General features: G+C 48.4%; 1 long non-coding RNA gene across 1 annotated transcript; it reads left to right on the top strand.

The window, feature by feature from the left end:
• Positions 1–686: 686 nt before the first annotated feature.
• Positions 687–3,283, top strand: LOC149364956 (uncharacterized). The gene is made up of 2 exons (XR_016289240.1): positions 687–2,020; positions 3,194–3,283. It is a non-coding gene; the product is annotated as an uncharacterized LOC149364956 (long non-coding RNA).
• The last annotated feature ends 23,985 nt before the right edge of the window (positions 3,284–27,268 follow it).

The raw sequence follows: 27,268 nt of genomic DNA, 5'->3' as shown, positions 1-27,268 counted from the left end.
ACTACTACTACTACTACTTCTTAAAGGAGGGACTGCAGGGGAGTTGCAGGTTCTTTTTAAGCCCACAAACGCGGGTTAAGAAGAGGGAGCCATTTCCAGGGAACGATTAACATTCCCCCGCGACTTTTAAATCAGCCAGGGCAGCAGGTTGGGCATGTTGGTTACTCATTTGCATTTGTGATGGAACAGCGCAAAAACCTGTGTCCCGGTGTTTTACTCTGTTCCATCACACACACAAAAAAAAATTAACTGTGCCATGACTTAGGGCCGTTTCACATGCATGCGATTCTCGCCTGCGACGCTGTGATTGGGGAGGTCCGTCGGTCTAGCCGCAGACGGCCTGCGACCAAGTTCCGTCCGGTTGGAATTCAGTCGCAGCGTCGGTGTGTTCGCTCTGCGACTGACCAATGGGCAGCGCCGAGACGGCGCGTGTCACGTGGGAGCTGTTGCCTCGGCCACGGCCGGTCTCGAGGCGCGCGTGTCGAGACCGCCGCGGCAACAGCTCCCACGTGACGTCACGTCACGCGCCGTCTCGGCATGGGGTCACGTGGGAGCTGTTCCCGCGGCGTAATCCAAACTGTTTATTCTAATCACAACATACCAAATATTGCCTTGCATCTAAAAACACGCTGGCCATAACATCGTCAACACATTCCGTGCAGCCTTTCTGTCGCGTTTAAGGCGGCGGTACCACGCTAGCGGCGGTCAGCAGCCGTTTTTCGTCATGTTTGTGTGAGCGGTGTGGCTCATCCGTTTGCGCTAGAGAAATGATATTGAGCGCATTGTAAAGATAATTGTATCTTCTTTGCGATGGTATGTGTCGCTAAAAGCTATTCACGTTAGTATGATAGCAGTGAGCAAAAGAGCGAGGGGCATAAAACGATATTTTTGCTCGACTTGCCTGCGTTGGATTTGCTGTTGACGAAAACTACTGCTCCGAAAAGAAAACTGCTTCTGCAGCTTTTAGATTAAGTGTGACTCGAGGACCTTACAGGCAATTTATTGAGTTATATTGGGTGGTTATTTAGAACTGGCGCCATAAAAAAGTGTGAAATTTAAAAGAATGGCGCATTAATAACTCCTAGTCCAGTTCATAAATCACAAACATATTTAGCAGGATTGTAGATAGTACCCATGTTGTTAATTCTTGAAAATTTCATTGAGCTACATGTCATAATTTTTTAGTTTTCATTGTTCAAAGTTGGTCGTAACCTAGAAACTGCGCTTTTTTGATCTGAGTTTTAGAAGCAAGTAAACGTCGTATAGGGAACAAATTTTGCACGCGAAATATTTAGGAAATATTCAAGGATCTGCTCAAGGCCGAATTTCGCTATGATAAACAGAACGGTATTACTGCGCCATTCAATTGCGCTATTTTTTGGTGCGCCGTAACCTCCGCAAAATACATCCAGCGCGAAAGATCACTGTTATATTCCAGGCTTTTTTGACAGGAACTGAAGTCGCTGGTCTTAAACTACCAGTGATGTAAATTTGGGTATGATAAACGACTCATGTTAGCTCGCACTCGCCCCGTTTGTTGGTCGACGGGGCTGCTGCATTTGAATCTCGCGGGCGTTTTGACTCAACAATGGAGTTCCGCCGGTCAACGACAGTGGCGCTGTCAAACATTTTGAAGCAAGACGTACGAGACAGTAACTATTGGGGTTTACTGAAACGTGTGCGCAGCGCCTCCCCTGTGTGTGTGACGCCCGCAACTCTCGCCGCGGTACTCTGTACCGGTACGGACGACTGACTACGCTGAAGCCTGTCCTGCCTTTCGGTCGCTTCTTCGGCTGCTCCGCAGGCTGTCATCGGCGTATCGTGCTGTTTTGCTTGTTGGTGTTTTTTTTTTACTGTGCTTTTGTATTTATGTGCAGCGCCGTTTTTTATCACGTTATCTTGCCAGTTTTTTTTGTGTGTAAAAGTGTCAAATGGGGAATCGGCGGCGATACCTTCAGCGCAAAAGGTCGACGATGACAAAGCTTCGTACGCGCATGGCTGATGTCAGGGCCAAACGCAGGTGAGCCATTTGGACCGCAATTTTGTTATTAGAATCTGCATTGAAGTCCCAACTGTACCTGTGTCGCGTGCGTGAGCTACCTCGTAGTGTGTGTTATCGAGTGCGGTTTTTCATGAACGCGTGTGCAAGATTACCAGTGTCACGGCACTGTGACATTTCGTAAGGCGCCTAGTCGTTTGCTCTTTTGCAACAATATAGTTTTTCTTTCCGCCCTCCTGTTATGGCCTCGTAGGTGAGTATATGTGAGGTAAAATCATTATAGAGGGTATTTTTGCTATAAACTTATCACTTGTTTCATACAAATGCTTGAAAGCTACACAGCCCTCCTTGAGTTGGGTGTTTTCCTTAGCTGAAAAGGCGCTGAAGCACATTTGTGGATGAATGCACTCTAAATATGCTTGTAATTGATTTTCAAATGTAACCGTTGAGATCCCTGCTATATGAAACATGAAACAGTGTGTTTTCATTTCTTTCCGCTTTATATTTTCAAAAATGTGGGGCTTTTATATGTCCGTTGCAACAGCACTGTTGAGTTGTTTCTTTTTCCCAAGTATAGCTTAGTTGGACATGCTGTACTTCTTATGCCTGCTCCTTTCTTCTGTTCTATAGCTGCGTCTTTTCTTTTGCTACTAGCCCGCTTGTGGCGTTCACTTTCCTTGGAAGCACAGTATCAATATACACTTTCAAGGGATATTCAACCTCACAGCTCACATTTTTCTGCTTGTGTGTAATGGATACAGCCTTCTGCTGGTAAGCTTTTTCTTCGTGAACTGCTGGTGACATCAAAACAAGCAGTGTATCATTGTTCCAGCAGCTTTGTATCACCCTGTATGGCGTAAGCAGAATATGTTTCTATCGTGCTCAGCAGGCTTTTATCCTAACATATCTGCTCTCATTGTTACAGTGGCAGCAAATTACTTAGATGTATGTAAGGACTTTTCAGTCCACTTGCTATGTTTATGCACATATTTTCTTTCCTTTTCCGTTACTGCCCTCACATTTTTGTATGACGGGAGGTAAGCATATGTGTTTGTGTGTTACTGAAACACTGAGTCAATGGAAAGTAACTGCAGTAAAGAACAAGCTAATACCCACTTTTGAGCACTGACATTTCCTGTCACTTCCTGAAAATAGACTCACATATGACATTGGTATGGTCTTGTTTGCTTGCAGGCTGCCACCATGATGTGTGGGGGAGTTGTGCAAGGCATCTGAACGTGCTTAGCAGATGGTGCAATAAAATGGTCCTGTTTTTATAAGGAACATGCGTTTGTCTTTTGAAAATGCACATCAATGGAAGTGAATGAAGCCTTCTGCTTCTGCCTCTACCAGTGGCGAAGTGCATGTGTGGACAGTGCGATTTCACTAGCATTGTAGTGGCAAAGCATGCCCCCAAAATTATATGTCAATCACACACTGCAAGAAAAAAAGAATGCACGGATAACATTCTTGAAAGATATATGGGAGCGTAGCTGGTGATATGCATGCGCGCAATGCAGCAAAAACAATGCCAGCATCTCTTGCCATTGTTTGCACTGCATGAAATACCAGTACTTTCCCTCAGCGGTGTGCAAACCACGGATACCGAAATCGTTAGGAATGCAATCAGTTGTCAGTCTCGGCTACAGGGTATTATGATTCAAAACTAGCTCTTGTAAATGGCGGTTTCCGGAAGAGCTGCTCCACAATAGTACAGCGACATTTGCTGCGCATGGAGCTGCACGATTGCGCGTGTTGTGTCTAGATAGGAGTAGGTGAGTTGCATAAATATGGAAGTCTGCTATGGTGGGCTTGCTGCTCGCACCGCTGGCACTTGCCACGTGCCAGCGCAAGTGCCAATCTGCTCGCGGGTGCTCAAAAGCGGTGGTGTCCCTCATTGTTAGTCGTGGCTGGAATTCCGCTCCGGTCAAGAATGGAGAAAATTGTGCTGCGGGCGTGCGGGGCAGCTTGGTGTATGCGAGTGAGAGGGGAGCTTGCGGAGCGGGCGAGCGTAGTGTATGTGAGAGAGAGAGAGCGCGGTCGCCCTCTCCCGAAGTGCGCGCCTCACGTGTCAGGTCGCCGGCAACTTTCGCGGTCCTTCCCACTGGCTGTATCGCCTCGCGTAATGGAAATACAAGCAGGAGGGAAGGTTTTCCCTCTCTCTCTACCCTTTGTTTTCCCCTTCACTGTCATCTCGCTTTCCATTTCCATCCCCCAGCCCCAGCTCAGGTGCTTCTAGACATGATAGCAGATGCCGGCGCTGGCAAGAATCCTTTTACCTTCTTTTTCATTTACAATAAAAGCCACTTACTACTACTACTCAGGATAGTTCCGTGAACACGAGGGGCCGAGAGCTTCTGGTGAAATTTATTGGAAACCGGTATGAAGTCCTTTGGCTGGGTGGTCTGTGGATGACATTGGTGAAAACATTTTGTCTAAGAGCTATTTTTCAGCAGATTTCGAAGCCCTCTCAGCAAAACCATCAAGGACTTCAGGATAATTCAGCAAGGTTATGTGGGAAGCAGGTTTTACATCGCGAATTGTTTTTTGACCTGGTTTACAAAGCGGGGAACATAATATGACGTTAGTGTCGATCCGTATTCACAAATTAGAAGAAAGACCATAAATATTTTCAAAATGGTGCTCGTCTACCTGATAAACATTTACGACCAGATTTTCATTAGCGTGGTTATGAAAAAACCCTAATTGGAAGGGTCCGGAACTCTACATTTTACCAGATCTGACGAACGCTTCAGCCTCTTGCTCAGGACGGTTCCTCATGCTTGTTTACAAAAAAGCATACAGCAGCAGCATGCTTGCATTGTCTTCGCATTCCGGCCTTGAAATAGCATTTGCCACAGCGGTTGCTTTTGTGTGCATGGTCATGAAACGTGAAAAAAATCTGCCATCATTTACACACACATCTATTTTCCTCAATATTTCATGACATTCTAAGATATTACGGGAGTAGGCATTGCTCTGGCTGAATGTAACTTCTAAGTCAAAATGTTTGCGTGCACATGAATGAGCACATATAGCGATGGCTCTGCAAATAAAGTGTTCTCGCGTGCGCGGTAATCTCTTCAGCTTCGCATATCTGTTTAGAGGCACTTTATGTTCGCATAAAGATTGTGTTTATTATTATTAGCGCAAAACGTAACAAAACCCCATTGTATTGGCCTCGAATTTCAAGTTGATTCACTTAGGACACACACTTTCTGTCACTTCCCCATGGAGGTAGTTTTCATTGACAATCTGCTCCACTGAGTGCACGTGATCAATTAGCAATTTTCGCTCCTTCAAGTTGACAGAAAAAAAAATGTTTTCACTATTTTCTGGGACACACATCTTAGGCTCTACATTTTTCTCACCTGAAAAGAAAAAAAACGCGACTGCGCATACAGATTTGCAGGCAGGCCAACACGTGCAAAGAAAACTAGCTTCCTTCAAGACACACGTCATCAACGCACGTGCTTCTGGTCCGAAGGGCAAAACATGCGCCGTACCGAGAAGGCTCACACTGGGAGAAGAAGGCTGCCAGGCGTTTCGAATCAGGGAACAAAGCTGGTGGGAGAGTGCTCGGCACCTGAAAAACCGGTTCAGAACCGAAATTCGACGATTTTGCCCATCGGGGCACACCTTTTTGACGTCACACTGTTTACATCAGGGAGAGGTCTATTATGAGGCACCGGCCGGATTCACTGGCGCCCGGAGCGCGCTCCTGCCACCCGGCCTAAGTCATTCAGCGCAAGCGTTTCCCCTCTTCTATCCTGTGAGGGCCGGCGAGGCGTCTCGAATCGGGGTAAAAAGGCGGCGAAGGAGCCCTCGGGACCAACAACACCGGCTCAGAACCAAAAGTTGTCAGTTCTGCCAACCGGGCCACAACTTTTTGACGTCACGCTGTTTACAATAGGGAGGGGGTTTCACAGTTCTGCGAAGCTGATGTTTTGCGAAGGCGATTGACATGCGGCCGTTCCAATCCAAGGTTCTTCTGCAGCCAAGGCCAGGCTAGAAAGAGGAGACAGACCTGTGTGCCTCTGCTGCGGGGAGTGGGTACAACTTGTCAGGGCGCACCCGCCCTGGGCGCAGTGGGGTTTATAATAAAAATCTTTAGCGCGGCACCCAACCCTTGCTCTCACCGTCGTGGTGAAGCGGTGCGTTGCGCGTTTCTTTCCAGGAACGACGCTTGCTCCGTCAACAACTGCGGGGGGTGGGGGGAACGTACATTGCCAGTAGCCTTTATGCGCTCGCAGTTACATGCGTGGTCCTGACAGTCAACAGACTCGAGCGACAAGACGCGGTCAGGTTCGCCAGCGTAGCCTTGTAAAGTGCACCGGGGAAGGCGTGTCCACAGATGACTCACCCCTTTCATTTCTGCCTATTGAAGCCAGCACTGCCCGTTACTGCTCTGGAGACCACCTGCACCCACAATTATAAATGCATTTTCGCAGAAAACATTCAAGGGCGTTCAGGCAACCCTGCAAACGCGTTTCTGAAGAACGGCAGATTGGGCTACTTGGAGTTGATACATAGGGATTGAGTGGACAACAGCCCTGCCAGACACTGACACAGAATAAGATGAGACACACAGGAGCCTCCTTGTACGTCGTCTTTTTCTCTGTGAGTGTCTGGTATCGCTGTTGGACCACTAACATAAAACGTGCTCCGCCTGGCGGCCGCTAGGAGGGTACGCTAATCGAAAACTTGGCATAATGCAATACAGTAAGCCGTTAGTACTGGCTCGAGTATCCGAACTGCTGACATGATAGTACCAACACAGCAGCTTTTTTTTTTCTCTGCCTGCTCATGGATACAGCTGCGGACATATAACAAGACGAAAATAGCTACACACACACAAATACGCGAGGCCTTGCGCGAGTGCGTTTGTTGAGTCCATGTGGAGAAAGAAAACAAAGCAGTGTGCAGGGGCGTTATTGTTCATTTCCCCTATCCCCCTAGCTGACAGAGTCCCATTATCTAAAAGCGACCGTCCACCCGGAAAGACGTGTAGTCGATTTTTTTTTTTTCGGCAGCAGTGAAGAGAAATCAGGGCTGAGAGCCTACACGTTGCGCCGCCGGGGTGGGGGGTCTGTATGCGCTGCAGGAAATCCAGAAATCTGAGTTTACCGTAGGAACTTCGTCCAGCGTACTTGTATACACGTGACGATAAAAAGTTATAATTTCTGAAAATGAAGTGGCATCATGTTTGAGTTGTAACTGCTACATTTTGATAGTTTTCAAACGCAATTTAGTGACTTTTCAAAAATGGTTTACCGTGTATGATCGTACACGGCAAAGATATTTTTGAAACCGTACCATTTTCCGTGTTTGAATGTATTTGTGCGCGTGCGTGGGGGGATTTATACCCCTGTCACACGGCAACTTTAGTGATACTTTCACGAAGCGCACTCCCCATGAACGAATGGCACTTTCATTGCGTTGTCACATGGCAAAAAGAGGTGCTATTTGGAAATGATGATAGTGACGATGGGTGTTGCAGGTAGTGACGATCGGTGCTGCAGCACATTGTGAAAATTAGTTTGTTTTCGCAAATACTTGCAAAATATGTCATAGCAGATGTAATTGCTTTTCGCGTCTGATCGCATGCTGTTATCTAAGAAAGCATCACGAGCCTGAGATTAGCAATATCTCTGCTACACGGGCGTTTCAAATACCTTCCAACCGAGTGTCATTCGAGTCGGATGTCGCCTTGTGCAGCTGCACGAACTATTCAATGGCATTTGGCTGACATACTATCAAGTCAATGGAGCTCCGCGAAGGCATTCGAGATTTTGGAATGCCTTCGAGTCACGAACACGGCCCGCACTGACGTCGCCATCCCTTCGCTCCGCCAATAACACAGGGCGACTGCACACCAGTACTCCTTTTTACAGCGCTGTATGCAAACAGCTATGTTTGTTCGCGTGAGGTAAAACGAGAGCTACGCTTTTGTTTTATTAATCCTATTTGTGTACCTGTTGTTCCTTTGCTTGTTTATGCAGCGCGACAACTTTGTAGAAACCACCGATGTGATCGCGCGCCTCGGAAACATTCGGTGGCCGGATTGCTGACATCGCGTAGGACCGACGCTTCTAATTGTCCCTGCTTTCTCCGACGTGATATTCAATTTTGAATCGCTTTATCCTGAAGTACGTTCGATGGCGAAATAAAACGTCCTTATTCCTAATCCACAAGCGACGCCGGTGACTGCTGCTGGCTGCCCAAGAGCGCGGCAGTCTGGGTCCGACCAGAGCTTTCCTTTCATTGTATGTGCATCCTGCACTGTGAAAATAGTCGATATTAGGTCACCGTTGTGAAAACTTCATTTGTTGGCCATTTGCGTTCCCCAAAACGTGAATTCGCGTTCGACGGTTGCGGAAATTGCACACACGAAACCTGCGGAATCGTTAGACCTATCGCGGAAAGGGGTCGTCGTCACTGGCAGAGCGAGAGTAGCTCTATTCAGGTATGTACATTATATTTAGTTGCTCATTACCAAAAAAAAGTTCGCACTAAGAACCAGAATAAAAATAAAACTTTATTTACAGCGGAGCACGGCTGCTGAGACTACACACTCGCCGATATCACAAAACGATATCACAAAAGCAGGAACGTTGCCTCGTGTGGCAACAAAATGCAGTTCCAATGAATGGATGGAAATGCTATGCTAAGGCCACAGTAGGGAGAAACTCGACGCGATTGTAATGAGTACTTATTAGCTCTTGCCAGCTATGTCCCGCAGTCTCCAGTGGAAGTTTCGCAGCCAGTGTTTCCTTTTCGTTTTTCGAACCTTGGTGGTGGTAGTAGTTTATTTGACAATAAAAAGTGAACGAAAAGAATGTTGCCGGCTGCGGCCCTAAGCGCTTTCGGGATTTTTGTTATCATACACGGATGCGCGGGCGGAAAAAAAGAAAATCAGCATTACTTGCAACGTATCTCAACGTCACAGACTACCTCTCCGCAGCTACTGACCCAACGACTTGAACGCAATATGTTTGTACCATTCTGATATGCCTTATTCTGCCCATTTTCTCTTATTTACTGTTACCATATCAGCTGTCTCTTAGAATTCTACATAGCACTGGCAGTGTGTGAGTAAAAAATAAAAACACTCGCCATGCTTCGAAATCTCGGGTTGATGTTTCACTGCTGGTGTTTTTCCTGGAATTGCGAAATAAACGTTTGTATGGTGAACGGGAATCAATAGCACACAAGCTACGCGCCACGCGCCTTTTACCGCAGAAAAGGCTGTGACAACACGCATGGCAACAACCCTTTGAAACCAAGAGGTCATCTACTATTCCGCTGCATCCATTTCGACATCATCCATAGTTTTACGAAGGCCATAGCCCATAGATGTCTTGTGGCCCTTTGTTATGGATGCCAGTGGAACCTACGAAGCTTTATTTTGTAATATTGCTTGCCGTGGCTGCCGCTGCTAGTCATCAAAATATTTGTCAGGGTCGTGAGAAAAGAATAACTATAAAACAACGTGTACAACTCTGGAAAAAATGGAAACAAAATATAATTTCTGTAAATGTCACAGATATAGAGACTTCGTGTTCAGGAAAGTAAAAACAGCGCTAAATTCTACACAAAACACACAGAAAGACGGACAGGACGGGCGCTGACTCCAACTGAACACAATGTCACATCAACTAGCCCCGCAAAAGGTCACATACGAAATAGTGCCTCCTAAAAAAGAATCGCCAGGCACCATGGCAGGGCCGCCAAGGGGTGGGTAGGGACGAAAGAAGCAGTACCCGTGTGCCAAACACGTTCGAGCGCGGTCGTCATTGTCATGGCGTTTATCCCCCTCCGTGACTAACCGCCTCCTTCTGCCACAACGCGAGGGAGAGGAGGTCAAGGTAACGCAGAGAGGAGGACCAGACAGTCTCGGAGGAGCGCTTTTTCGCTTCCACGGACAAGTGGAGCCGCCCTGGTGGTTCAACTAACGTCTTGTCCAAGATGGCCGCCGTGGTACCCCCGCCTTAATCGTGGGTTGCCTATGCAAACATCGACCAACCTTGCGTGTCCCTCCGACCGAATTCGCTGGGTACGCGTTGCATGTGAAAGCACTGTGAGAAAATCGCACTGCGGCGTCACCGACTTGGCCGACTATTTTCGTTCTGCGCAAATCTGGCTCGGACTCGAGCACAATGGTTCTGTTGAAGTCAGTCCTGTTGACAGACGCCTCGAAGGGCTAGGCCACCGCGCTTCGCTCTACGTTCATTTGTTTGACGTAAGCATTGTGCTGCTTCACCTTACCGCCATATTTCACAGCCTACGACACCAAGCACTTGAAGCAAGGTATTACATACCACGCCTTAGGCCTTTTCTTTAGGATGACTGCCTTTGGGACGGTGGAGGAGGCGTCCGATAATGGTGGCCGGCTTGTGTGTAGTTTACATCCCTTCCTTTTTGAGAATACTGGCCAAGGTTTCGCTGACTTCGTCTTAATCAAAACTTGCTTGCATTTCACTGTACCCTTCGGACATGACTTTTTGGCAGTGTTCTTCCCACAAAGGCAACAAGAACAAGACGCACTGTTGGCAACATCAAACCCTACTGAAAAAAAGGTCTATGATGCAATAACCTCACAGAGGCTTCATCATAGAATATCGTGCAATTTTTATGATATATCATACAATTTGTATGATATTCTGTGACATCTCTATGATGACTGTGTAATTTTACAGAAATGTATGACATTTCTATGATAATTTTCTATGATTCGTATGATAAGTATATGATATTTGTATGACAAACTGTATGAGTTTATTGCATCATACAACTTTTTCCAGCGGGGAACTGATGAAGAAGGGGGAGGTGTAGTATCATGAAGGGCGAAGGATGAAGTGACTCATGTGAGCTGTTGCATAGGTAGAGAGAAATTGTTGTTATTTTTTAAAAGCGGTTATTTTGCAACGGGGGATCGGTCGTGGGTGGTAAGGGGGCGGGAGAGAAAATGACAGTAGGGGGGTCTCCTTTTGTGCCTTTGCCTGCCTTTCTTTTTTCCCCTTTTTACTTTTCCTCGAGTCCTAGAGCGCAGACCGTGGTTGCTTCTGGAGTGCGCTGTTTTTCTGCTCCCTACAGTGAAACAGGACGGAGACAGCGCCTCTGCGAAAACGGCCCGGAAAGGTCTCATACATGAACGCACTCTTGTCTCTAGGCTTTCATAAAAAAAAAAAAAACTTACAACCCGTAATGTGTCAGTCCTGGCGAAGGGTCACTCCATGCGCGAAAGAAATCTCCCAAAAATGACATCAGAGCTTTTGCAGAGGATCAGTTACATTCTTTAATGCCTTCCACCAGCTTAAGGACTTCCACCAGCTTTGTTAAAACCAGAGCGCGTGGTCATGGCGTGGTACGAAGAGTTGCACAAAAACAAATTTCGGACGATTTAGCGCGGTTACTCGACATGCGCAGGTGCGCCCGCACTCCGGTTTTCACTGCGGTTGCGGTGTTCGGATCCATTGCGCACGGATGCTGTTGAAGAAATGATATCCAAGACACAGCGCAAGAGACTGGTAGTTTAAGATGCATGCGGGATGCTCGGTTGCGGTGATGTAGTTGTCTAAAATTGATCTGTTCGCGCTGGCCAGGGTTCGAAACCCACTCGCGGCCGCAAAACATTTTCGATTATTTTATTTCACGTGAAGCAGGCTTCAGACATACGACAGACCACGTCGAAATCGAGAATTCAAGCCTTAGTGCCGCACCAAAAAATGCGACCCCGTCAGCTGGCTGTTGTTTTACCAGTTTGTGGAGGTGGCGGTTGACAAAAAAACGGCCGCTCGATGGAACCGCATCACCGAGTGGCCGTGGTTCTCGTCTGCTCACTTACTGAAAAATACGGCATGCTGAAAGGCTTTTCCTAGAGCCTTTACTTCGTTCCTTCTCATTAAACGTGCGTGCACAGTGTTATTATGGCTTGTGTGCAGTATCAAATAAAACAAACCATTGGGAACGGACGAGACCTTTCAGCGGCCACGTAATTGGTCAAAGCTTCAAAAACCGCGTGTTCTCTCCTTGTGTGGCTAGAAACCAGTCGAATGTAGCAAACTTTCCGTTTCTCCAGAGATCATCTGGCGACGACAAAGCGTCGAGGCTCCAATGTCACTATATCAAAAACAAAAATAAAACGCTCAGAGTAGAATGCAAAAATCACAGGACGTGATTACCGCTGTAGAACGCGAGATTTCAGGTGATGAAATTCGTATTTCTTATTGCCATTCATTTTCATATTGCTTTCAATACGCATGGCCTCACTATTCTTTCACTCGTGATGTAACTGTGCTCGTACCTCTCAGACATCAACACCAACACCGACGATGCACAACCGAGAAACATGCCCTCAACAGCTGTCGATGTTAATACGTCGCAGAGCGTGCACTGAGAATGCAGGCAACGAAGGCAGCTCCGTGGAAGATACCCGCTTTCGCTGTGGGTCGCTTGGCGGCCTTGATGTCCGCTGACGCACCCTAGCATACTCTCGACGTGCCGGCATTCATTGTGTCTGAAGTAAATGGACAACTTGCAGAATTGCAGGAAAGCTTATTTTCATGAAGGTCTCTTCAAACCAAGAACCCTCGTTCACAGACCGCGTTTCCACTTCCTGCTCGCCTGGCTCAAGGGGTTAGCGCGAAGGGGGATGATACAGTAGCCCTCCATTGTGTCGTTCTTGGAAGAAGGTGAGGGGGGCTGCTCCCTAATATGCCGGAACCTGAAGCCTCGACGCACGCCTCCAGCCATCGAGATAGTGTAAAAAGAAGTTGCCGAAAGGTTACCATGATGCGTTCTCGTGACAAGTACCTGTCCCGACCCGCTCCTCACATCCTTTCCACAACTTCTGTCTTATATTGACAAAGGGACATCTCCCCCCTCATTTTTCGAACGAGAATGTTCGGTTGAAAAATTGTTGAGGGCACTCGATATGCTGAAAGTGTGCTCCAAGGGCCCTTCTTTGGCGTACGCGCTCAAGGTGGGCGCTCTTGGAATACCACAGAACCGGTATAAGCATGCGCACTATAGGAGACGTCACCGGACCACCACCGGAACGCACGGGCGCTCGCGCACGCGTAGGAAGCGGGGTCCGGTTTACGACATTCAGAGGACAGCGGAGCTCTCGGCGACTCTTTTCTTTATGGCTTGAAGCTCTATCAGGTTCCCAGAACTTTTCGCGGTTCGAGTTGCCCTTCAGAGCACTGATGTGCTCGGGGATCGGGACCAGGGTCTTCACCGCATTAGGGCGAAGCAGCCAGACTACGGAGGGAAGCCTTCGGGAGGAATATTCAAGCTTGAAGGTTTATTTTACATTTTGTACAGTAGCAAGGAGACCAAAGTCAGAAAATGGGGGAAGATGATCCTGGCACACCGCAGATTGCTGCTTAAATGCAGTTCAGATTCCCCAGGCACCCAGCTAGGGAATCTGATCTCTGGGTGAGCGTCCAATGGGCTGCTAGCGTCTTCTTAGGCTCCGCCCTCCCCACGTGATCGCGCACACCGCACAGACACACACACACACGGGCAAGGAGGAACATGGCGTCTCTCAGTCGCGAACTGTTTGACCAGGCCCAAAGGTCGTTGCTGCTGTGTGATGAGCTTGATCGATGGGGACGCGAGCGCTGACCGCTCACAACGGTGACCTCTTCAGGGACAAATTAGCCGTGTCGCCCCTCTGCTTTGTCTGCTGCCCAGGGCGCACGCGGGCATTGAGTTAGCGGCGCCGCCGCTCCGCCGTCGTCGCCACTGGGTCTCGTCGGTCAGTCCACGGGCAGTCCGGGAGAAGCACCACGCTCAGCCTTCCCGGCGAAGGGATTAGACGCCTTTGTGTACGCCGACGCCGTCGCCAGAAGCTGCCCCACGCAGTGTCTCTTTTGTCTCCCCCGAACAGCAGCGCTTTCCGTAGCAGTAGCCTGATGACGCCGGACTGGCTCGCCTGTTTCCGCTGCCAGTCCCCAGGAGCGCAGTTCGGCACCAGAACTGCAGTCAGCATCGCCGGCGAAGGGGATTATAGCCTTTGTCCGCCGACGCCGCCGCCAGAAGCCGCGCCAGGCACCCTTTTCCTTGCATCTTCTCCGAAAAACAGCACCGCTTTTGGCCGCATACCTGATGGCGCCTGACTGTCTCGTCGTTCTCCGCTGGCTGGGCCTCCGATCATTACAGTCCGTCCGCCGCCAAGAAGACGTCACGAAGTGGTTGCAGCTGATCGGTGCACCACGAATGTACGTCAGTGTCCGAGTCCTTCTGCTCGACAGGTCGGCCAGGAAGCCCTGCACATCTTGCAGTGGTCCTCGAAACGGAGCATTAGTGATCAGGCCTACGCTAAGCCCATACCTCCAGCAGGGCAGCACACGGCCAACCTCAGAGAACTGCCAGGTTTTCGGATAAGGTTAAAACAAAGGCTGTAAATTTCGATACCCAACACAGCCTTCGCCTCGAAAGCGCACGCCTGGAAAGCTGGCCTATCGGACCTAGTTGAGCAAATTTTGTGTTTTCTTTTGTACTGGAAGACACTCGCTTCCTAATTTTGAACAAAGAAAACCGCTCCAACTAGACGACAAAGAGAACAAAATGGTGACGCTTCGGAGATGCAAATGCGGAGAAACAAATCCAAACTTTTTCTCTCGGGAACTTAAGTACTTCCAACAGGGCCACGGAGAAAACGCGTGCTGAGGCCCTTGCGTTTCAGTTTTCTCGCCCTCTTTGTAATGGAGTACAACTCGTAATTACCACTAGAATTACGAGCGTGCTTACCTCCCCTCATTTGCATGACCGCATAGTGCCGTCACCTTTGCTTAACCTGGCAAAGCTTTCCTCAATATCGGAGCCCAAGTCATTAATATCTTTAATGCCTTAAAACAAAGTTGCTCCCGGCGCTTATGCCAGTGTCCTACAATGGCCCGTCTTTCCAGCATTTCCGCGTGGCAGCGGACGCTGCTGTACATAAGCACTACCTGTGCATTCTCAAACAATTAGCATTAAAAGTAATGCAAGACCACTGCTGCAAAAATTTAAAAACGAGCATCCAAAAACTACATGTGCTCACAACTTTTTCGGTAGCAGCAAAAAAAAAGAAAAAGCAAACAGCAGAGACTCTTTCTTGGAATCTGCTAACTACCCCCGTCGCGACGCGAAGGGTCCTATTCTTCAGCCGCGCTCGGCGCGGTCGCAGACTGACAGTAGCTTCAGCCGCCGAGACCTGACAAAAGCCGAAGGGCTCACGCGCGCGTTCACCTCTTCGGGCTCCAGACGCCACGCGACGCTGATTTGTTCCGCAACCCGGCCGCGCGTCTCCCACGCCCGAGCAGGACCCGCTGCAAAAATTTAAAAACGAGCATCCAAAAACTACATGTGCTCACAGTATCTGTCACAGTATCTGATTGTCTGATCGGCACTTTACTCTTTCCTGAGCATAGCTTGCTCTCCCGAGGCTTGCTGTTCGAGCTTGCCCTGGCCTGCAACTGGACCTGAACCACGCTGTTCGCCTAACGTAGCGTTTTTGTCCTGTGTGCTACCCTCTCGATCGCAGCAATCAACCTCACTTCTCAACAGAGCATCTGCCTCAGGGTTAGAGACGACCGCCTTCTTCCCGGAAAGTGCACTCTCCTCTGGGCTCAATACCGCCGAGATGCACCTTTCCTTACTGCTAGACTTAGTGCCCACATTATCCCCTGAGCCCTCACGGCTTGCGGACATGCACTTTTCGCTAGCCTTAGTGCCTACAATATCTCCCGAGCCCTCGCGGCTTGCGGGTCGGCACTTTTCCTCATTCCTAGCCTTAGTGCTTACACTATCCCTCGAGCCCTCGCGGCTTGCGGATCTGCACTGTTTGCTAGAATTTTGACCGAAGTCCTCGGTCCTCGCTGCCGAAGTGACCCTTCTTTCTGGGACCAAATCTGCCCCTTCCCGGCACTTCTGAGCAGCTGCCGTGTCTTCCGGCGACTGAGCGGAGCTCCTAAGTCGCTCGCTGACACTGTCGTGGTGTACCTGACCACATTCACTTTGGCTTTCGAGATCGACCTCTGCGGTAATTCCAAAGCGCCGGAGGAGCGCACTTTTCGCTTTCGCGTAGTTTTTCGCATCCTCTTCCGACAGGCGCGCTAATATGTTCGCGACTTCACACGGGAGGACACCCAGCAGCATTATTGACCAATAACCCTGGTCCAGCTGCTCCTCCGTACAAATTCCTTCAAACTTTTCAAGCAAAGTCCCGATATTACCGCCTGTTCGGAAAACACTTAACCTAGATCGAATTATTTTCATTCTTACGAGGTCAAGTTGACGTGTGATTTCCCGCAGCTCCCTTTCCCGCTTTTCATCGAGCCGTTTTTTCTCGATCTCCATTTGCTCTTCAAGCTTCCTCTTTTCTTCATCGTCTCGCTTTTTTTGTTCCCGTGCGTTCTCTAATTCCTCCCGAATGTACTCCCAACATCCGACTATCTCCTCCGCGTCTGCACCGCTTGCCTCAATTGCCTCAATTAAGAGCGGTTTCCTACGGATAGACCCACAATCGATGCCCAATTTCCCGCATATCAAAACCAGGTCCGGTTTGCGCAGCTTTTTCCAGTCCATGTCTGCTCCCCAAGCGACGGCTAGTCTCTACTAGTGGTCAGAGAAGATTCCCAGGCAATCTCTGGAGCCACATTCCATTACCTAGGTTTACAAATTCCAAAGATGTACAACCTGGCAAAACTCAAAAAGAGACAAGACCGTGAACTTACCCATACCGGAGCCAGGACGCCGCGCAGACCATCCCACAGCTGCCAACCAGTTGATGTGCTCGGGGATCGGGACCAGGGTCTTCACCGCATTAGGGCGAAGCAGCCAGACTACGGAGGGAAGCCTTCGGGAGGAATATTCAAGCTTGAAGGTTTATTTTACATTTTGTACAGTAGCAAGGAGACCAAAGTCAGAAAATGGGGGAAGATGATCCTGGCACACCGCAGATTGCTGCTTAAATGCAGTTCAGATTCCCCAGGCACCCAGCTAGGGAATCTGATCTCTGGGTGAGCGTCCAATGGGCTGCTAGCGTCTTCTTAGGCTCCGCCCTCCCCACGTGATCGCGCACACCGCACAGACACACACACACACGGGCAAGGAGGAACATGGCGTCTCTCAGTCGCGAACTGTTTGACCAGGCCCAAAGGTCGTTGCTGCTGTGTGATGAGCTTGATCGATGGGGACGCGAGCGCTGACCGCTCACAACGGTGACCTCTTCAGGGACAAATTAGCCGTGTCGCCCCTCTGCTTTGTCTGCTGCCCAGGGCGCACGCGGGCATTGAGTTAGCGGCGCCGCCGCTCCGCCGTCGTCGCCACTGGGTCTCGTCGGGCAGTCCACGGGCAGTCCGGGAGAAGCACCACGCTCAGCCTTCCCGGCGAAGGGATTAGACGCCTTTGTGTACGCCGACGCCGTCGCCAGAAGCTGCCCCACGCAGTGTCTCTTTTGTCTCCCCCGAACAGCAGCGCTTTCCGTAGCAGTAGCCTGATGACGCCGGACTGGCTCGCCTGTTTCCGCTGCCAGTCCCCAGGAGCGCAGTTCGGCACCAGAACTGCAGTCAGCATCGCCGGCGAAGGGGATTATAGCCTTTGTCCGCCGACGCCGCCGCCAGAAGCCGCGCCAGGCACCCTTTTCCTTGCATCTTCTCCGAAAAACAGCACCGCTTTTGGCCGCATACCTGATGGCGCCTGACTGTCTCGTCGTTCTCCGCTGGCTGGGCCTCCGATCATTACAGCACCCAACCTCTTTTCTTCACGGCTCGAAATTACTTCCGTCGGCTTCAGAGGGGGAGCCAGCCAGCACCAAGAACATGGAGGTGCATGCCCTTTTTCGGCGCCCGTTCGGCGTACGCCGTCGCTGTACTGCTTGCAGCATCGGTTCATGTTTGGTAAACTTCGGTATGCCAGGCACTCGGGCAAGTGGTTTGTCAGCGGAACGTTTTATCATATCCGTTCTAGAAGCCGCGCAGCAGCTGCGTGAAAGTGTGGAAGTTAAGCTGAAATTGATCTGGCTCCCGTAGAAAGTCGGAAAGAGGAAAACATATTGCGTTAGAGCTGCGCTGGCTGGACTGTACAGAACAAAGACCCACACGTACTGGTAGTACACGAATCCGTGTAGGCCGGTTTATTGAAGTGAGCGTAGTTCTAACATTGCAATCGCACCAACTAACCCTGTTACAAGTAGAGATGCCGTGTTTTCGGTATCCGTTAAACTCCGTTAAACTCCGTTAAACTCCGAAAAACGACCCCCGCGGCATTTTGATATGAATGCTGGAAAACCAATGAACACTTATTTTCAGCCGTCCTTGAAGAAAAGAATGCCAGTTTCAAGTGAAGAAATGTACTCTACTTTTTTTCTCTAGTTCACCCGGAACACAGCCGCACTGAACTGTCCTTGGTACCATTCCTTTCAATCGAAACCAAATTCTGTTGTCGCGTTCCTTTGTCTTCTCTTAACCAGCGTGACGGTTTTCAAGTGTGTAGGTCAGGCATAAGTTTCCTGTAGCGAGGAACGCAACAGGACACGAGAGTACCTAGGACAAGCTCCCCACCCGACAAAATCTTCTGCTCTTTCGGCTCAGCAGTGCTTACAGGCTCCAGGGGAATACGGCGGGATTTTCACATTGCCTGCACGTCTCTCTCATTGCCAGTTTGGCAACTTGCCACTGTGGCTCCCCTGAGAGCTGGTACTTTTTTTTTAGCGTTCATTCATGTTCTTGGTTTCTGGAGAGCAATCAAACAAAAGGTGAAAAGCTCGAGAACCTGCTAGCAGTACTCGCTATCCCCGAAGACATGACTGTATATATAGTTTTTGTGGAGTGTAATCGCGTGGTATAGAACATCGAAGCAATAAACACAGCAATAAAATCATTGGAATCAGAGGAGGCACTTGTCTGCTGCGTGTACTCAATCCTGGTTCATCTAGCCTGCACCTTCACTGGTCAATACCTTCCTGAATGGTCAGCGTTTGGTGCGAAGACCGATATATTCGCTACTCGACAAGCTATGAAGTCCGCGAGAAATATATGCGCAGCTTCCGCGAAAACTCACTTGATAGCGATGACTTCTGGCATCAAGTGCAAGTTGTGGACCCGCCCATAGAGCAGGAATTGATGACAAAGAAGTCTTTAATGGATTATTTTCGCCTGTTGTGAGCTCTGCAGACCACCCGTTTTTGAAAGAAGGATCTCAGAATAATCGCTGTTCAAAATTACATCTGCTGACGTTTGCTTTCACAGCATATGGAGAGCGCGCTGTAAAGAATGGCCGGTCTTGTTAAAACCATCTCTTGATTTTCTTGCCATCCCCCCATCAAGCGCAAATGTAAAACGTGTGCTTTCTGGCCGCATTCTTCCGATGGCTGACAAATCTCTCAATGTACGTGTCCATTTTTTTTCACTACGTGTAAATATAACATTTTATACTCTTTAAAGCCTTATAGTTCCATTACGAGAAAATCCGGCGCCGTGCGTTCGTCGTTCCAAGTATTTGCGTGCGTATGTACTACATACACTACAGACAATCCAAGCGATGCCATCACTGGCAGAGGCTCAATGCGGTGGCAGTATTCCCAACTACATTCGTGCCAAAATTTTGAATAACCTTACGTCGTACAGCGTTCCGTTGCTGTCATAGCATTTCTCTTTTATTTTTACTCGTTTGGGCATTAATTCATTGGGTAGGGTGTTTGGTATGTGTTTAATGAAAAAATTCAGGTGCGCTATATTTTCTCCAGTAACTATACAGCCGCTTTACAACACCTATCCCGATAAACGCCGGTTTCTCTCCGGCATTGAAAGTAGAAAGCGAAAATCATCGAACCAAAGAGAAAAAATAAACCCCATATAACCCCCAAATGGAAAAAAAAAAGAAATACTGAAAACACGGAACCCTAGATTTTTTAGTGAAACGCCTTAGCAACGAAATAAAGCACCCAAGCGCTTTCCAAGAGGCGCCATAGGGTGCGTGTGTCATTATTCCAGAGGACGAGGCAAGCACAAGGGCCCCTGCCTCATTCCAGATAGACGCAATTACAGGCCAAATCTATTCAGGGTGTTTCACGGAACTTGAACCAAAGATTAAAAAAAAAGGGTTGCTGCGTAGCCAGGTGAAACCAACGACATGTTGTTGCTCACTGTGTGGCGCTCCTCAGAGTATTTCTTATTTTCGCTTAATTAGTTACTTATTTAAGATCAATTATACATAATTTTAACGTTTACTGTAAGGGAACGTGCATTTTGTTAAGTTGTACAGGGGCGTTACGAAAGAACCGATCCAGTTTTTTGTAGCAACGTACGTGGCCCTTTTTTCGAGTTTTCATGGAATGCTCGCTAAATATGAAAAAGAAAAAACACTTCATTGCGCTCTTGCGCTACTGCATTGTAGCGCTGCCAAGCGCGTTCTGAATGAAGCGTGCGCGCTCACCTTCTGGAAGTGAGCAGTCGACGCCGCTCTTAGCATAATCTTGAAAGTGCGATCAGCACATTCTTCCAGCATGGAAAGCGCACGGCGTGATCTGCCAATTGCGATAGGGCTTTTATGAGACATCGCGCAGGCAAACCAAAAAATGAAGTGAAAGTAGTGAAGTCGTGTATTCCAGTGTAGTCTTCCTTTTTTTTTTTGTTCATAATTTTGCAGCCCGTCGAACTACGCCCCGGCCGCTTACTTGGCCACGGTGAGCGCACACGCTTCGTTCATTCAGAGCTGGCTTGCAACGCGACAGTACGGTAGCGCAAGAGAGAAAACACGTGATGTTTTCATATTTCGCGGGCTTTTTAAAAAAAAACTTGAAGAAAGAACCACGTAGAAGACACGCTCCTACAAAAAAACTTGATCGGTTCTTTCGTAACTCTCCTCTACCACTTAACAAAAGGCACGTTAACCTAAAGTGAATGTTTAAAATTTAGCATAATTAATCTTACCTAATTAACTAATTGATCGGAATTTATAAAATACTCTGAGGAGGACCATACGACGGGAAACACTCTGTGGGTGGTTTCACGTAGCTCTGGAACTCCATTTTTTTATGCTTGGTTTAATTTACGTTAATCACATATTATACTTTTTTTCAAGAGCCGATAATCTGAGAAGCTGAGAAAGTCAAAATTGTCGAATAGAACTCAAGAACCGTAATCGACAAATTCCGCTGAAAGGAGGCCTTCTGTCAAATGCCGTCTGCCGGGTTTCGCTATCGTCGTGTTTAATCTGCCTAATCCTCAGTAATCCCATTTAACGTGCAAAAACTCGTGATGACAGGCTGACAGGTACAAGGTGTCACGGCGTCATGCCAATCGGTGAAGCCATAGGGTGTATTCGTCGTACCGTTCATGAGTTGTATCGATCATCAAGCCTTCTATTCTGCGCTTGCACTTTGGTTAGCCCCGCCTCACTATGAAAAACGGAGCTGCTCAGAGTACCTACAGCTTACCTGGCAGCGTCTTATACCCGTGCCACACGCGCACAAGAAATGGCAGTAAATGCTTAAGGCCTTAAGTTTGTTAATGACATTATTTTTGGAGTTGGTGCTACACGTCCACATTTAATGCCATTATCGAAAGTGGCGATGACGATAACGCTTGCAAGGTGGTCAAAAGTTTCATCTGAATATAAACATTCCTAATGAGTATAATATATCGGGAATGTTGTTCAAATGTAATGTGAAAACGACTTTCCAGAAAATACGGCTGTTCCTGCTTTACAAGTCGAAAAAGTAGCCATAAACTCACATGTCAGCACATAAGTCGAGAGTACCTGTCAATAAGGCTGGTTAAAATGGCTCTCTTTGCAACGAAAATGCGATATAGATGCCTCATCTGACTGAAAGTTAAGAATCAACCATTTCCTACTGGCTAGGAAGTTGTTACTAACAAAGCTGCACGCTTTTCTGCGTGTGGAATGGGAACGAGAGTACACATTGCACGGGCGAATGAGTTGTGGCGAACTCAGTAGGTCGCGAATGGCAGTAAGGCTAATGCCATTAAATTTATGCGTGTGGCACCACACGAATGCCATTAAACTTAAGGCAGTAAGCACTTAATGGCATTAAATCTGTCCGTGTGGCACGGGTATTAGTCTGCATTTCACTGGCCAAACACGTAAAGCCGAATGTATTGACGCTGAACTGGCATTCGAATGCCCAAATGGCACCTTCTTTGTTTTTGCTGTTTCTTGCGTCTGGCGGTTTTGACTTCGTGGGCGCGCACTTCCTAATAATGGTGGCATCGCAAGATCGCGCGTGACTCTGCCCACCGTTGAAGGCTTCGTTCAGTTCACGCAGGATCAACACATAGGCGCCGCTTGCGCTCACCGTTTCAGCATTGTTCGCGAACTTTCGGAGTCCTGCTTCCGGTGACTGAGACTGCTTGCAACGAAAGCTAGCGACTGAGTGACGGAGCGCTGACAACAGTGCTGGAATGGCCAAAATATGTTTTTTTTTAAAAGCTTTTGGAGAACAAAAATGGGCGTTCTGGGGCAACTATGGAACGAAAAATGTGCATTCTGATGCAGCTGTGAAGTAGAAATATCGCCATTTTGTTGCAGTAATACCAGTATTGTGGAGCTCCAATACACAAAATATTTATTAAAACAACCCCTCATGCTGAGAAGTGCTGGTGTGGTGGAAAGTTTTGTTGCTTCTGAACCAACTATCCCATTTACCTCATCCTTCACAGTTTGGATACCTTCCCGACCATGTTGTTAATGATAGCAACTGTCAGGCTTTTAGGGCTCCGCTCTCTGATTATCGCAGCAAAATCTTGTTCCGTTGTCTCGAAAAAGTTCTGTGCCGCTTATGGGACGTTTAGTCATGTCTTATGTTATGTGTATACTTGCAGTAATTTTTGACAAATCATCGCTCGAAATCGCACGAAGAAGGCACAGAGCCCTGTTAGCCGCGACCCGACTTTTCCTTTTCCTGCACGCCAACAAAGGGAGCACGGGGGGCAGCCGCACAGTCAGCCCGCCTTGAACACGCTGGGTGAGAAAAGAAAAAATAAACGCACTACGGCTGGTTTCTTGACACACAGGCTGAGGACACGTGGTTTCCGAAGCTTCCACCAATTACGTGGCCGCAGAAAGGTCTAGCTCCACATGGCAGTGGAACAACAGCGACCTGATGCGATCAAAGTTTTTTTTTTTACTCGGTGCTGAGGCTTCTTAGTGTTCGCCTAGGTCCGTCTGTATGTCTGGAGTTTTCTTGACCTTAAATAAAATTAACTAAACGAAAATACCTTACGGACCGAGTGGGTTGCGAATCCGGACGGCGCGTATAGATTAGTTTTGCTGGCCACTGCATCAGACCACTACATCACTGCCTTTTGTTCTATGTACATGAACCGTGTTCAAACCATATGGAAAACAGTAGCAGATCGACATGACACGTAATACGACACACCTCAGCACCACAGCACTCGCTCTTACATCACCGCAGCCGAACATCCCGTGTCCTAAACTACCCGTCTCTCGCGCTGTGCTTTGGGTATCTTCTGCATCAACTTGCAGCCGTGATCAGCGGATTCGAATATCGAAACCGCAGTGCTAACACATCTAATTCGCATTTGCCGTAGCCACGACAAATGGACCAAAATTTCTTTTTGTGCCACTCTTTTTGCCTTGCACTGCTCTCTTCGCAAAGCTGGTGACAGTCCTGCGTAACCAGGACGTCAGAGAATGCAACTGATTCTCTCCAAAAACTCTGATGGGATTTTTGGGAAATGTTTGACCGCTTCAGTCAGGAGTGGCACATTAGCAGCTGTAAGGGTTTTTTTTTTTACGTGAGCCGGCAAGGATGCGTTCATGCATGAGACCTTTCAGGACCGGTTTGGCAGACGCGCCAGCTTTGTCGTTCTTCAGCGTCGGAAGTAAAAAAAACAGCGCATTTTAGAAGAATTCGCGGCCTGCGGTCCACGGCTCGAGGAGAAGTAAAAGGGGAAAAAGATAAAGGCGCACACAAAGGTACAGCAGGAGACAGCACCCTCTCCCTACTGCCCTTTGCTCTCTCCTCCCCCTTACCCCCGCAACCGGTCACCTACGTACCTCTTGAAAATAACGCCCATTTCTCCCTGTGTTCGTCATCCATTTAATTCTGCGAATCTTGTGTCGCGTTGTCATAGCCTTTCTGAGAGGAACATATTGTCAAAGAGTTGTGTCGGAAGGGTAGCGTGAAATTCAAGCAAGTTTAGGTTGAAAGCGATGCCCAATTCTTCCTTATTTATTTTAAAATCAGCGATAGCAGTGCTTTTAGCATGCGGTTCGCGGGCGGTTCGGTTGTTCGATTCCCAGTGCCCCCCGGGTACCTATCGCTTTCCAATGCATACAAATTTTTTCGTGGTTTCTCTGAGGTGAATTGACTCGAAAAATGTCTTTCACCTAACCTTATGTAGAAGAAAACACTGTTCCATGGCGCTTGTCAACAAAAGAAAACATCCTTATGGGAAAAAACGCAACGAAAACAATTCTACGCGTAGGCTAAGTACACGCCAGGAGCAAAAACGCGTATGCAATCTGTACGTAAAAGGCGTCAGCAAAACATTGGCCAGCATTCGCGGAAAGGAAGCGGTGGAAACTGGGTACCAGCCGGACATCATTATCAGGCGCCTCCTCCCCTGTCCCGAAGACCCATCGTCCTACAGAAAAGATGCAAGGCGTGGTACGCAAAAACCCTGCTCGAGTGCATGGTGTCTAGAGCGGCGTTTACTTGAAGGGGTTTAGTTGAGGAATTCAGTTGAAAACCGGTTACTGGTTTCATGTAAACACCGCACAGTCGGTTCCGGGAGTCGAGGAAGTGAGTCCAGTCAACTCCGCTGAAGGGGGGGGGGGGGGGGGGGGGAGGGTTGACTCGCTCAATTCCAACGGAAGATAGCACGTAAACCGGATACAGACGAAGAGTCGGGTTAGCGGGAGTGGAGAGCATAAATTACGATCCTGCTTTTACGCTTGCGCCATCGCGCCTGCGAGACAGCGGTGCCGGGCCGCAATCTTGGAGGCTGCCACTGCCCTCACCCGCTGCGCTGCTCGACGCTTGGTGTCGCTGCAGTTGAACCGGTCTCGACTCGCTAAAATCTAGTTCATGTAAACACGCAATCGTCGAGTCGGGCTGACCTTACACAACTTGACCCCCCGATTCGATCTACCGCAGTCCGGTTCATGTAAACGAGGCTTAGGCTGGGGACACCAACAATATGACGGAAAGAGTGAAGCAGCACAAAGCTTATGTCAAGCAAATGAACAGAAGCGCAGTGGCCGTACTTCCCAGCCATGCCACCACAGGGGTGACTTTGACGGCACTATTGTGGTGGAAACCGAACCAAACTGCGCAGAAGCCTTCTACTTGAGTCATGACGGAGGAGAATGTTGAATGTTTTCTGGGAATAACTCCCTTTTCCTACATCCACGGTATAAGCTCCATGACCCTGCGGTCGACCTTATGTGGGCTTAAAAAAGGCTCCGCAACGCGCCCGCAGTCGCACCTTCAAGAAGTAGTAGTAATCGTTTACTGACAAAAAAATACAAAAAGGAAGCACGAGAGCTGCAGCCGGTGGAATTCACGGAATTCAGAGCCGGCGGAAGTCACAGGGAGAGGATAGCGGGAAAAGTACGAAGGAAAGCGACCGGCAGAAAAGACGGGGAAGCTTTGTTTGCAAGTTGTCCATTGGACAACTTGCAAAACTGCGGGAAAGCTGACTAACAGGAAGATGTTTTCCAACCAAGAACCCTCGTTCACAGACACGTTTTCGCTTCCTGCAATGCTGCATGAAGGGTTTAACCGCGAGGGGAGATGAGTCAGCAGCCCTGCACTGTGTCCTTCTTCGAAAAGGTGTGCGGGGCGCCCCACAAATCTGCGTGAACCTGAAGCCCCGCCAGACATTGCCAGCTTTCGAGGTAGAGTGTAAAGGAAAGCTTTGCAAAGGTTACAATGATGCATTCCCTTGACGACTGCCTGTCTCGACCCGCACCTGTCCTTCGCGTCTCGGCTCTATTGTGTCCTTTCAACAATTTCCCTCCCATACAGATAAAGGGACGGCTCTCCTCTCTCTTTTCGAAGAAGAATGAGAGATTGCCGTCTGCGTACGAGGGTTCTTGGTTGGAAAATTGTAGAGGGCGCTCGTTATTCTGCAAGTTGTCCAAGTTCGCGCCGCTCGCAAGCTAGTGCCTAAGCTTTGTTGTACACATTTACAACGCGCGTAAATTAACTGCATATTCTAGGCCGCGTGCACGTAGCGTCCTGTCGCTAATGGACAGCGCGAGCGGCGCATTGCGCAAGTGGCCCGGATGGAGCGCCCAGCTGCCGCCTTAAAGCAGAAACAGAGCCGGCTTTGAAACGTCGTGTTATCCTACAAGAACTTATTTGGCTGGCGTTTACTTCTCAAATAAATGCAAATTATAGTCATAAAATTTTAATTGGATTTGCCTCTGGGTTGCAGCTTTGGGAAAAGGCGTAGCTTCCTGCACAGCAAATGGCAGATTTGTCAGAATAGCTCACAACATGCCGTTCTATGAACTCTTCGTTATCGCTTCATAGTTTGCACACACTTTTGACATGAACGCGGAAATTAGCAGCGATTACGGCAATGGCAAAGCCCTTAGCGACGGCGAATGATCGAATAACTGGAGGCACTTTAACAACCTAGAAGAAATGCTGTGAATTACCACACTACGAATTGTTACACTGGACAAATTGCGTAATGCGCACAATCAGTTAGTGAAACAGGCACGAAACGGAGCACCAGATTTCTTGCATAGAATCCTGCAGTACTTGCAACGTACAAGCTTATGGGCATCTATATATGTACAGATGACAGGAGTACAGCAAGAAGCCAAACGAATTCGGCTTGATTGGGCTTGTACCCTTACAGAAATAGCTTTATATTCAATAAGGAGACTACAGAGGTACACTGATTTCAACGCATCCCTGCTGCATTTTGACCGCATCGCCTAAACTTTCGAAGAGCTGAACGCTATTGAGCTTTAAGATGTAGCGATTAATGCGCTAATACCTAAGTTTCGTGGCTTTGTATAGTTAAAGCGCATGCATTTCCACTATCACTCATCCTCAAGTAGCCACTGTACGCGTTTGCAATAGTAAATGTGTCTGTAAAGCTCTGGAGTTTGCTTATAGTCCTCTATAATACCCATTCATGGCGAGCACTTTCTTGTAGCGGCCCATGTTTGTGTGCCTACATCCGATGGGGACACTTTTAATAAAAGCGCGCATTCACAAGGCGTGACTTGATCTCCTTAAAGCAAGCAAAAAAAGCGTAGACGTGCGCC

Source organism: Amblyomma mixtum, chromosome 2 (assembly GCF_055824585.1).
Source record: "Amblyomma mixtum isolate Tamu chromosome 2, ASM5582458v1, whole genome shotgun sequence".
Lineage (NCBI taxonomy): Eukaryota > Metazoa > Arthropoda > Arachnida > Ixodida > Ixodidae > Amblyomma > Amblyomma mixtum.
Note: the sequence above shows the minus strand (reverse complement) of the source record. Positions and strands in the feature narration are given on the sequence as shown.